This window comes from Gossypium raimondii, chromosome 4 (genome assembly GCF_025698545.1).
Source record: "Gossypium raimondii isolate GPD5lz chromosome 4, ASM2569854v1, whole genome shotgun sequence".
Classification (NCBI taxonomy): domain Eukaryota; kingdom Viridiplantae; phylum Streptophyta; class Magnoliopsida; order Malvales; family Malvaceae; genus Gossypium; species Gossypium raimondii.
The window spans coordinates 30,390,362-30,404,306 of record NC_068568.1 but is presented as its reverse complement, the minus strand read 5'-3'; the positions used below and the strand labels follow the sequence as shown (position 1 = coordinate 30,404,306).

The following is a 13,945-nucleotide window of genomic DNA, read 5'->3' as shown; positions in this document are numbered from 1 at the left end:
ACATCTCCACCTTCGATTGTTTATTGAGGTGATTGATTCATTCAAGATAGCTGGTGTGACTGAAGACGCACTAAGGTTGAAGTTTTTTCCATACTCATTGCAAGATCAAGCACGAGCATGGCTCAATTCATTGCCACCAAGTTTCATTTCTACATGGCAAGAATTAGCAGAGAGATTTTTGGTTAAGTATTTCCCACCTAGCAGAAATGCTAAGTTGAGGAATGAGATCACAACTTTCCAACAATTGGATGACGAGTCTTTGTATGAGGCTTAGGAGCGATTCAAGGAGTTACTTCATAAGTGTCCTAATCATGGGATTCCTCACTGTATCCAGTTGGAGACATTCTATAATGGTCTCAATGCACATACAAGATTTATGGTAGATGCTTCCGTGAATGGTGCAATTTTGTCTAAGTCTTATAATGAGGCTTATGAGATCATAGAGAGGATCGCGAGTAATAACTATCAATGGCTAACAAATCAAACAGCTTCAAAAAGACTTGTAGTCGGAGTTCATGAAGTTGACTCCTTCACTTTGTTATCAGCTCAGGTATCATCTATTTCCTCTATGTTAAAATAGTTAACTGCTAATAGTACTAATAATTTTGCAGCTCAGCCACCAAGTCCGTTTGAAGTAGTTTTCTGTGTGTACTGTGGGGAAGGTCATTCTTTTGAGAATTGTCCATCAAATCCCAAGTAATTTACTATGTGGGGAACCAATATCAAAATAGGAGTGGACAAGGACTCCAGTCCAACTTATACAATCCTTCATGGCGTAATCATCCTAACTTTTCTTGGAGTAACCAAGGAAATGGAACAAACAACAACTTATTGCAGTAAAGACCCAACCAATCTCAAGGGTTTAATCAGCAAGCTCCAAAACCACCTTAAGCTGAGGCATCAAATAGTTTGGAGAACTCGTTGAAAGTGTACATGGCAAAGAATGACACTTTGATCCAAAGCCAAGCAGCAACATTGAAAAATTTGGAAAACCAAATATGTCAGTTAGCTACGAAACTTCGTAATAAACCGCAAGGAACCTTACCGAGAAATACTGAGAATCCAAGGGATTTGGGTAAAGAACATATCAAGGTAGTGGCATTGCGAAGTTGTAAGACTCTAGAACCCCAATTGATTGATGTCGAAGATGAGCATGTTGAAATGGAGGAAAGTCAACTAGATGTTGAAGTTCTTACACCAAAAGAATCAGAATCTGCAAAGTCAGACAAGGTAAACCTTGAATTAATGAATTGAGATATTTTAACATCTTCTTTGGATGCAGATTTACCTACTTAGAAAAGTTGTCTGGTTCAACGGAAAGTTCCATCACCTCTATATCCGCAAAGATTGCAGCAACACAAGCAGAAACAGGAGGTGTAATTCAAGAACTTGTTGGATGTTCTGAAGCTACACATCAATATTCCATTGGTGGAGGCTTTAGACAAATGCTGAATTATGTGATGTTTATGAAGGATATACTGTCCAAGAAGAAATGAATGAGTGAGTATGAGACTGTTGCCTTGACAAAAGAGTGTAGTGCATTCCTGTAGAACAAACTGCCACCGAAATTGAAAGACCCAGGAAGCTTTACTATACCCTTTAACATTGGTGAATCTTACTGTGGTAAAACTTTGTGTGACTTAGGAGCGAGTATCAACTTGATGCCTAAGTCTATTTTCAAGATGTTAGGGATAGGTGAAGTAAGACCTACAACTGTGACGCTTCAGCTAGGGGATTAATCGTTAGCATATCCCAAAGGAAAGATCGAGGATGTTTTGGTAAGAGTCGATAAATTTATTTTTCCTGTTGATTTCATTATTTTAGATTTTGAAGCAGATAAGGAAGTGCCAATTATCCTTGGGAGACCTTTCCTAGCCACGGGAAGAATGTTAATTGATGTGCAAAAAGGAGAACTCACCATGCGAGTTCAAAATGATCAGGTAACCTTTAACATTCTTAAAGCGATGAAATTTCCCGACCTGGCAGAGGAGTGTTCAGTTATGGAAGAGATAGAAACCTTGGTTTCTACGGAAAGCAATTTTGAAGAAGATCTATTGGAGAAAGCCTTAGAGTTTGACCCTTTGGAGGATAAAGAAGGTGAAGAAAACATGGCTTTGATGGAAGCCAATCTGAGAAATTTTATTCAATCCACATGATTTGAACCGTTGGAGTTAGAAGTCTGAGAATTTTTACAACCCAAGTTGTCAGTCGAGGAACCACCTACACTCGAACTAAAAGTACTTCCTTCCCATTTGAAATACATTTATTTAGGTGATTGTTCTACTTTGACTGTGATTATTTCAGAGGAATTGTCGAAAGATCAAAAGGAGCAACTAATTGATGGTCTAAAGAAATTTAAGAAAGCAATTGGTTGGACCATAGCTGATATTCGAGGTATAAGCCCTTCTTTTTGCATGCATAAAATCATTTTAGAAAAAGGTGAAAGAGCTCGAATTGATGGGCAAAAGAGGCTCAATCCTATTATGAAATAAGTTATGAGGAAGGAAGTGATCAAATGGTTAGATGCAGGAATCATCTATCCTATTTCAGATAGTTTGTGGGTAAGTCCGGTGCAGTGTATGCCAAAGAAAGGTGGAATCACGATTGTTGAAAATGAGCGTAACGAATTAATTCCAATGAGAACTGTTACCGATTGGAGAATTTGTATTGACTACAGAAAGCTGAATAAAGCCACTCGGAAAGACCATTTTCGTTGCCTTTTATGGATCAGATGTTAGATCGATGGGCAGGTAATGAATTCTATTATTTTTTAGATGGCTATTTGGGATATAACCAAATAGTTGTAGCCCTGGAGGACCAACATAAAACAACATTTACTTGTCCATATGGTACGTTCGCTTTTAGGCGAATGCCTTTTGGTTTATGCAATGCACCTCCAACTTTTCAACGATGCATGATGGAAATATTTACTGATATGGTTGGAAATTTTTTATGGTTTTCATGGATGATTTTTCTATTTTTGGTAACACTTATGAGATATGTTTGAGTAATTTGGCTAAGGTACTGAAGAGATGTGAAAAGATGAATCTTGTCCTTAATTGGGAAAATTGTCATTTTATGGTTAAGGAATGGATTATCTTACGCCATAGAATTTCAAAGAAAGGAATTGGAGTCGACAAAGCAAAGGTGGACGTAATTGAAAGATTACCGGCCCCAATTAATGTGAAAGGAGTCAGAAGGTTCTTATGCCATGTCAATTTTTACCGAAGGTTTATCAAGGATTTCTAAAAAATTTCTAAGCTGCTATGTTTGTTGTTAGAGAAATATACAGTGTTCGATTTCAACAAATCATGTTTGGAAGCTTTTGAAGATCTAAAGAAGCAGTTAATCTCAACTCCAATAATCATTACACCTGATTTGAACTCATCTTTTGAGTTAATGTGCGATGCAAGTGACTATGCCGTTGAAGCTGTGATGGGTCAAAGAAAAAATAAAGTGTTCCACCCCATTTACTATGCAAGTAGAACCTTGACGGGAGCCCAACTCAATTATACGATAACTGAAAAGGAACTATTTGCTATATTTTTTACTTTTGACAAATTCCGTTCATATCTTATAGGTACCAAAGTTACAGTATTTACTAACCATGCGGCCATTAAATACTTGCTCACGAAGAAAGATGCGAAATTGAGGCTAATTCGTTGGATACTTTTACTCCAAGAATTTGACCTTGAGAACCAAGACAGAAAAGGTGTTGAAAATCAAGTAGCTAATCATCTGTCGAGGTTAGAGCAATATGAGGTAACTTGATCACGTGTGCCTATCAACAAGAATTTCCCTAATGAGCACTTATTTGAGGTGAGTCGAATTAATGAAACACCTTGGTTTGCTGATTTTGCCAATTATCTTGCATGTGGAATAATTCCTCGAGAAATGACATACCAACAAAGGAAGAAATTCCTTCATGATAGTCGGTATTATCTTTGGGAGGATTTATTTTTGTTTAAATAGTGTGCAGATAATATAATCCGAAAGTGTGTAGCTGAAAGTGAGATTGCTGAGATCTTATATCATTGCCATTCATCTCCAAGTGGGGGACACTTTAGTGGTTCACGTATTGCAGCAAAGATTTTGCAAGCAGGTTTCTTTTGGCCTACACTATTTAAAGATGCTTAGCTTATGTAAAGAACTGTGACAAGTGCCAAAGAACCGGAAATATATCAAGGAAGAATGAGATGCCCTTAACAAATATTTTGGAGATTGAATTATTCGACGTATGGGGCATTGACTTAGGCCCATTTCCTTCTTCGTATAGGAACAAATACATCTTAGTTACTGTGGACTATGTATCCAAGTGGGTTGAAGCTGAAGCATACCCTACAAATGATGCTAAGGTAGTCATGCGATTCCTACATAAGCATGTGTTTACAAGATTTGGGACACCAAGAGCTATTATTAGTGATGAAGGTTCTCACTTTGTGAACAAATGGCTTAAGTGGTTGCTTGAAAAATATGATGTGAAGCACAAGATTTCTATTGCCTATCACCCCCAGTCCAATGGGCAAGTTGAAAGAGTGAAACGTGAAATCAAAGGTATCCTTGAAAAGGTAGTACTCCCTAGCAGAAAAGATTGGTCTTGAAGGCACGATGATGCATTATGGGCCTATCGAACAGCATTTAAGACTCCGTTAGGAATGACTCCTTATCGATTAGTCTTTCGAAAGGCATGTCATTTGCCATTAGAATTGGAGAATAAAGCTCACTGGGCTTTGAAGCAGTTAAATTTTGATCTTAAGCAAGTAGGTGAGAGAAGGATGTTACAACTGGATGAGTTGGAAGAGCTGAGGTTGTTTTCCTATGAGAATGCCAAAATGTGTAAAGAAAGATCAAAGAGATGGCATGATACTCATATACAACTTCGCTAGTTTAAAGAAGGTCAGAAGGTGTTGTTTAATTCAAAGCTGAAGTTATTTCCTAGGAAGTTGAAATCCAGATGGAAAGGACCCTATACCATCTACCGAGTTTATCCTTATGGAGCTATTGAATTATACGACAATTATAGAGGTACGTTTAAATTTAGTGGTCAACGTCTCAAACACTACTTGGATGGTGAAGTTGAGCGAATTGAATCCTTGCTCATCTTAACAGACCCTTAATTTTTCATGAACTCATTGTGTAAATAAATAAATAAATAGAACTTATTTTCTTAATTTATTACAATTAATTAATTATGTCTAAGGAGATTGGAACTTAAGCGGGACCGCTGTGACCCCTCCAACCTTTCCTGGGAATTAATTTAATGTAATTTGTTAAGAAGCAATTTTCTAATTAAAATTTTTAAGTTTCATTTTGTTTAGTTTAAATTTTAAATTTTTATGTTAATAAAGGGGGTCAAATTTGGCCCAAGTACTAATCAGTATTTTTTTAAGATACAGTCTGAGTTTGAGGCCCAAGACAGCAAAAAGGAGGGAAAAAAATAGGCCTTGCCGTCACACCCATTACTTGCCGCCCAAGTAACTTTAATGTAGCTAAATTTTTGCTACATGTTGCCCTAATTTTTCCCTATATAAACCCCTCTTCATTCTACTAATTTTCATATCCCTCAAAGTAATTTGCTTTCACCCTAAAAATCCCTAAATCTCTTCTTTGTGCCGTTAACCTCAAATCCTAAAAGAAACCCTAGTCCTTTTCTTTCTTTTTGTCAAAATTCCCTATTGCTGCCGTAAAGAGATCGCTGCCACACCATCCTTGCTGTTGCAAGATTTTTGCCGTAGAAAGTTATACCAACTTTGTCGATTTCTCTTTTCTCTCTTGTGCAGAAAATTTGTCGAATTTTCGGGAAAGTACCATGTCTCGCAAAAGAACTAGATCATCAAAGACTACTCCTGAAAACCCGATTGTGGTTGATGAAGAAGTGAAAGAGCGATTTGATTCAATTTTCAAGCACCAAGCTATGATGCTGGAAAAAGGTTTTAATCTGAAGAGCAATGATGTGATGGTTGTTCCTGTGCCAATAAGAAAGATAATCAATGGTCTTAAATGGGAACGATTCTGTGATGCTCGTTCACTTCTCGATGATGAACTAGTTTGAGAATTCTATGCTAGTTTGAATATGCAAGATGCTACTGAAGTCATTGTTCGAAAGAAAAAGGTACCTCTTACTTCTAAGTCCATCAATGATTTGTTTAATTTACCTGATGTTGAAGAAGATGAGTACTACCCTATGATGAGCAATATCAATTAAAATTTTCTTCAACAAGTGATTGATGTTGTGACAAATCCGGGATCCCAATGGATTATAAGAAAGTATGGGAGCCATTCTTGTCGAAGAGAATACTTGAAACCAGTAGCAAAGGTATGGTTTTATTTTGTTCGCTACAGTTTTATGCCTATCTCACACAATTCCACCATCTCGATGGAACGGATGCTCTTGTTATATGCAATTTTGGTAGAAAAATCCATTAATGTTGGGAAAATTATCCTCAAGGAGATTTTTTATTGTGCTAAAAAGAAGGTAGAAAGTGTTTATTTCCCATCATTAATCACTTCACTTTGCTTAAGGGCCCGTGTTAAAACACAAGCAAATCTAAAGGGGTAGTATGTTCAAGGGTGTATTATAAGTCATGATCTTGAAAGGTTGGTAGAAAAAGTGCATGAGTAGAACCAAGGTGAGCAAGAGGAACCAACTGAGCCAGAAACCGAAGAGTCAACAAATAAAATAGAAACTAAAGTTGATTCAGTTTCAGACACTGAAGAAGAAGAATCTGATAAGGAACGAAATAGTCCTCAACCAGCTGAAGAAGCTGAAAACCCTGAACCTAGGGTTGAGCCAGAAAAATAACCAGTCAAGCTAAGTGTTGAACCTAAATATATAACTCCCATGCCAACTTCTGCAAGTACTTCAAGGAAATCAGAGTTTTCAATTTTGATGGATATGTGCAAGTTCAAGTACAATCAGCAACAAACTTACTGGAAATATGCAAAAATTAGAGATAATTCAATTCGAAATACTTTTAAGAATATCTCTAATACTTTTGTTCCTGAGTTCTCAGATGTTATCTTTGAGACATGGACGGAAGAGACTGGCGATGCAAGTGAAGATGGAGCTAAAGAAGACAAGGGGAGTAAGTTAGAAAAATAAAAGGGGGATTCTTATCTTGTTATTTATTTAATTATTTTTAAGTCTTTAAGAATTTATTTCTTTAGTAATTAGAATTTAATTTTTGCAAAATAAAACATAGCTAGCATGAATAAATACTTCTTTAGAAAGAAAAAGATTAAGTGATGTGGCAATGGGAATGAACATGTCTAGGATTGGGTTATTAGGAAAGACTTGATATCTAAGTAGTCTTAATGACTCACCTCTCTTTCTTTACAACCCTACCTGGTGTTCAGTTTTCATTCATTACTTATTCTCGCAATGATGACATTGCTTCTTTTTAAAGGGGGTAAGGCAAATAATTGCTCAAAATTTTTAAAACTTTCAAGTACATTTCATATCATTCTTTCATGAGTATGTTTTAATAAATGAATGTTTAGAAAAATTCTTTTTAATAAGATAGCTTGTATGCAAGCATGAATGGTGATTTTATCTGAGTGATTGTATGTTATCATGAAAAATGGAATGTTTTTATGATCTTAGTCTTAGGTAAGGTTTGCCATGAAAACTTAGTTTCTCTTGAGATTAGACATGCATGAAGGTTTATATCTTTAGAATTGACTTAGTAACTTTCTTGAGGCGAAATCCTAGGGGACATGAAAATCTAAAATGATATAGGCACCATTTTTTTTGGATCGTTTGAGCCTTTTCAAGCCCACCTTATGATATTAGACCCTTGAAACTATAATTTTGAGCTTAAAAGCCTGTTCATTGTAATAAACCTACCTTATAAGCCAGTACCATCTTTTCAAAATTATCCTAATTTTGTTCCCCTATCTTGACTAAAGTTGTCTTGGGAATCAACATTTGAGGAAATTTTCATAAAGATGTATGTGCTCATGCTTAAAAAAAAGACAAAGAAAGAGACAAGAAAAATTTGCTCAGTCTCCAAAAAGAAAATGTATGAGTATGAGTTCAAAATAAGTTTGGGGGAGTTCCACAGGTTCACTTGAAGAAAAAGGTTGAATTTCGAGAAATCCAAGACAAGTTAAAGGTTAAGGTTTTGAAACCGAAATGTCCCATCTCTTAAAATCCCCACCTTTAATCGAGCCCCATTACAACCTTATAAATGACCTATTGATTTGATGATTATGTCACCTACATTAGTGGAGAGGAAGTATTAAGTTCAACATATGAACATCATAGATAAGCCTTATGATTGTTTTGCTTGATTGATGAGAAATTGTGTTGAATGAAAAATATTATCTATGGCTATGACATACATGCAAACTATGATTCATGTTAGCATATCTTGAAAATTAGAATAAAATTTTCAAAATGTTTGTATATGAGTTACTTGTTAATAAAAAGATCTATGACCATGAATTTATTGATGCATGATTATGAGGCGAAGATTGATGCTACTTACACTCTTAGCAAAATTTGCCTTAGCAAGACCTTGTGCTGTGCATGGACATTACTCGGGACGAGCAATGATTTAAGTTTGGGGGTGTGTAAACTGAAAAATATATAGGATTTTTCCTATATAATTCATCACATTTTTACTTAAATTTGTTGTTAAAACCAAGTAATTGCTTAATAAATTAATGAAATATGTGAAAATAAGAAATTAGGACATATAAATTATTAAAATGTGATTTTATACTTTATTATATAGTTTTCATCCATAAAATGGCTTATTTTATATTAATTTGAGCATATTATATTTTCAAGCTATAAAGTGAGCCATGCATGATTAAATTTAATAATAAAATATAAAGTTATATTTAATAATTCATTTTTAATATTTCATTAATAAATTAAGTTTTAATTAATTAAGTAAATTGATTAATTAAAGTGATTAAATTATATTATTTGGTCCTCTAAACTATCTACTATTTTTGAACAGGTCTGAGATTTTCTTCTAATTGCAAATTTGTCCAAATTGAGGACCAAGTCAACCCAATTTTCGGCTGCACATGGATGTCATAAACCATTTTTTTGGTTTCATTATACAAAGTCCTTGAAGAGTTAAAGAAATCAGAGATTTTCCCGAAGATTTACTGATGACAGAGTCTTTGTCCTAAGTTTTTGTGGCACTCAAATTGACCAAAAATCAAGGAAAAATCATCCATCTTTCCTCAATTCATGGCCGGCCACTCTTGGAGGAAGTTTCAAAGGATGGCCACTCCTATTTTTAGCAAACTAGCTCCCTTGCCTCACCTATAAATAAGAGCTCATTTCTCACTTTTTCAATCATCCCTCATCCCATCATCTCTCACTCATTCATCATTCTCTCAACTCTTTTAATTTCTTTACCCTTCATCATCCTTGCATAAGGATTTTAGCAATTAAGCCTTTTAAAGAACCCTTGGTCGGCCTCCTTGGAGAACCACGAGCAAAGGAGCAACGCAAAGAAGCGAAGGAGCCTCGTCAGTCAGATTCTTGGGTGACAGCCACTCTGAATTAGGTTTAATCTTTTTTTTCTTTAAATTTAGTTTAATGATGTTTGTTATGTGTTCTTTGTTCTTGTTTACAACGATGATAGCTTAATTTTATTTAAGCTAGGATGATTATTTTGATTAAATAATATTTATTTGATTCATGCTTATAATGTTTCTGCTCAATTGATCACGTTTTCAATTAAAATCAAGTCTATATTTCGTTCATACGTGATTGAAATGCACTTGAATTAACTGAGCGATCCTAACCAGACGACGGCTAATGGACGCATAATTGAAATGTGCATGCTCAATTTAGATCCTAGCCCGATTGAATTGTAGGTTGCATAACAACTGTAACCAAGCTCTGTTATCTGCATAGTTTTTAGATTTGTGTGATTAAATTGTTTCAAACCTAACAAGTCCCTGTTACCTCACACGAATGCTACGAAACCCTTAGTAAATAATGATTAGTAAAATGCGTATTTTCTAAGTAAAGGATTCCGAAAGGACCTAATATGGTTTCCAAACTCATGAAAGATCGAGTTGCCATGGAATTTTTTTCTGAACGTTATTAAGCATGTTGATAATAAATTGAGTTAAATTAAAGTAATTGTCCTAGTTTATTTATGTTATAATTGTTGCAAATTGTGTTTAATTTTACTAAAATCTATTTCATTCATATAGTTTTAATACTTAGGATAATTTGCATTAGGGATCATTGTATTTAGTTTAATATATTTTAATCACCACTTCTCAACTATATTGTGCGTTTATTTACCAAATTGTTAATATAATTTTACAAATTAAGTGACTTAGCACAAATACAATCCATGTGGAGACGATAACTCGATACTTACTTATTACTTGATAATGATTGTGTACACTTGCACAAACCCCAGTGTTACAGTTATGTAAAGCCACACTCCGTGTGATCTTTCTTTAGTATCTGATGAAAGTCTAGATGGTTCAACAGGTATGAAAAGGAAATGAAATGGTAATTGCTCAAATGAAATGTATCATGAACTTATGAAAATGAAATGGTGATCTAAATGATGTGAGTAAATATATAAGTTACATGTTATGGATGAACTCGTTTGCACCATGGATAAATGCACTAACTTGTCTATTTGATGATGTTGTATAGGCATTATGCCCAGCTTATGGTTTTATTTGGTATCACACTTATTCCATTTACATTATGCAAATGAAATGGTAAGTTGTGTTTAAGTTATACAAACTTACTAAGCATTAAGTGCTTACGTAGTTCTCTTTCCTATGTTTTATAAATTATCGAAAGCTCGTCGGAGATCTATCACACTATCTAGCATAAATATCGGTAGTTTTTGAATTTTTGGCCAAGGTTATAATGGCATGTATTGGTGGACTTCTAATGGTATTTAGTTGAATGTTTAGTTGATGATTTGGTATGTATATGTTGTGGAAGTTAGATTGGTTGGTACCATTTGATACCTTACTAGATTGTCTCATTTTGGTTAACTTGTGATGCATGTTTGGAATGACTTTTATGGTATATTTGAAATTGTATGGTAATGGTCAAGTTGTGGCATGTTTGGTAATTTTTAAACTAGAATTTGATGATTGAAATGTGGTAAAATTTGCATGTTTAAGTAAGTGGTGATGAATGTATTTGAGGTGCCTCTGAATGACATATTAGTTGGTTGTGTTAGAGCTTTGGAATGGTATTTTGATGTATGTTTAGGTGATGTTCAAGTTCGTTTAATGGGTGCATGATTGGTTTGAGAAGGTAAGCATGATATAGTAGTGAAATGGTTTGATTCTAGGTGAAATTTTAGGTCTACACGGTCTAGCACACAGGCGTGTGACCCAATTCAGAGAGTTACACAGGTGAGGACACGGGTTGGGACACGGTTATGTGTCCCTAGTTTGAAGGTTTCAGGGCCTGAGACACAGGCGTGTGTCTCGCACGGCCTGGCAACACAGCCGTGTGACCCCTGTTTCCAAATTTTTTGAACTTTTCCTAAACTTTCAAATTGATTTCAGTTTAGTCCCGAATTGTTTCTAAGGTATTTATAAGGCCTCCAGGGATCTATTTAGGGATGGAATGTGTATGTATGTTTGGCTTATGATATGTTATGATAGTGAATGAAATTATATTTAAATTTTCTGTTTGTATGGTAATGCTTCATAGTTGTAATCCAGCAACATATACGAGTTAAGGGTGTTACATTTAATGGTATCAGAGCTATCGTTTAGTCGGTTCTTGGGCTGAATGCAACTTGTATGGAGTCTAGAAATACATGTCATTATTTAACCTACGATAGTGTGATAAACTCCTAACTCAAATTAAACTATGTTTTCATATAGATAAGATATCATCAAACTAAGCTGATTCTGATGATGTGGAAAGTAATGCGCAAGCCCCCATTCTCAAGGAAGCTTCCAGTGGTAGTAGGCCCGTATCTGAGAGTCGAGGAGGAGAGGCTAAAATGCCTTCTTCCAGATGATGTCTGAGTGGTTTTTCGAGTTCGTGAGAACGAACCCAATGGCTCAATGACCTCCACCCCTACCCGTACCCCAGTCGATCCCCGTAGTTCCTCAGGGTTTGGAACCAATGTGTGAAAGCAAGCCTCCAGTGGATAAAATCCAAAAGTATGGGGCTGAAGAGTTTCGTGGTACACCCGTTGATGATCCAGAGAGAGTTGAGTTCTAGTTAGAAAACATTGTGAGAGTTTTTGATGAATTATTGTGTACACCAGTTGAATGTTTGAAATGCATTTTTTCTTTGTTGAAAGATTCGGCTTATCAGTGATGGAACACTTTGGTCGCGGTAGTACCGAGGGATTGTGTAAATTGTGAATTCTTCCAGACAGAGTTCAGAAAGAAATATGTAAGTCAGAGGTTCCTCGATAAGAAACACAAAGAATTTTTAGAGTTGAAAAAGGGTTGAATGTTAGTAGCCGAGTATGAAATAGAATTTATTTGACTATGCAAATATGCTCGTGAGTGTATGCCATTAGAAGCAATCATGTGTACACAGCTTGAGGATGGGTTGAATGAAGATATTAAGTTGCTAGTCGGGATTCTTGAGCTAAAGGAATTCGTAGTTTTGGTTGATAGAGACACAAGGACAAGGAACTTAGAAAGGCAAAAAGAAAAGCAGATTCTAATCCTCATGATACGGGTAAACGACCTATGGGAAATCATTCTTGTCTCCATCGAAGAAGTCAAAAGAATTTCATAATCGTTCATCAACTTCGGTGGGTTATTCTGGAAGAGATAGAAGAAAGCAGCATTCGAGCTCGAAACCTCAGCTACATCTGTAGTAAGTATGGGTAGTGTCAGGAACAACAAGCCTGAATGTTAGTAATGTAATGATGACACTTCAGTGAATACAGATTGAAAGACGGTTCATGTTTTAAATGCGATTCTTATAATTATTATACAAGAGATTGCCTGGAAAGGCCTGATAAAGAAAAGGCTCAGAATACTCATTCGAGTAATACGGCTGCAAGAGGGAGACCACCCAAAAACACTGGAAATACGAGTAACAATCAAGGTGGAACGAATGATTATGCTATTAGGTCTGAGCCACGGGCACCAGCTAGGGCTTATGCAATTCATGCTCGAGAGTAAGCTTCAGCACCTGATGTGATCACTGGTACATTTTCTATCTTTGATACTAATGTTAATGCTTTGATTGACCCAGGGTTAACGCACTCATATGTATGCACAAATTTAGTGTCAAATAAGAAAATACCTTTCGAGTCTATTGAATTTGTGGTTAAAGTATCAAACCATTTAGGTTAGTATGTATTAGTCGCTAAAGTCTATAATAACTGTCCTTTGATAATTCGGGGTTGCAACTTTCCGACTAATTTGATGTTATTACCCTTTGATGAGTTCAATGTGATTCTGGGTATAGACTGGTTAACTTTGCATGATGTTGTTGTGAACTGTAGATGAAAGTATATAGTGTTGAAATGTTACAATGATGTAAGGATACGAATTAAATCAGATAGACTAGATAGTACATCTAATGTTATTTCAGCTATGACGGCATAGAAATATGTTAGAAAGGGTTGTGAAGCGTATCTTGCTTATATATTTGATTCTAGGGTTTCAGAATCAAAGTTAGAATCGGTTCCGATCGTATGTGAGTTCACAGACGTATTTCCAGAAGAATTTTCAAGGTTACCACCGATTAGAGAGTTTGAGTTTGCTATTGAATTAGTGCCAAGAACATCTCCGATATCGATAGATTTGTATAGAATGGCACCTATAGAGTTAAAATAGTTGAAAGAACAGTTGCAAGAGTTAACAAATAGGGGCTTTTCGGGGCCCAGCTTTTCTCCTTAGGATGCTCCTGTGTTATTTGTCAAGAAAAAGGACGGGTCACTGCGATTATGTATCGATTACCTTCAGCTCAACAAAGTCACAATTAAGAACAAATATCATTTGC

The 13,945-nt window shown here is 35.6% G+C and overlaps 1 non-coding gene across 1 annotated transcript; it reads right to left on the bottom strand.

Annotated features, from left to right (window-relative positions):
* Positions 1 to 211: 211 nt before the first annotated feature.
* LOC128040673 (small nucleolar RNA R71) lies at positions 212 to 318 on the bottom strand. The gene has a single exon (XR_008195479.1). It is a non-coding gene; the product is annotated as a small nucleolar RNA R71 (small nucleolar RNA).
* Between the last annotated feature and the right edge of the window lie 13,627 nt (positions 319 to 13,945).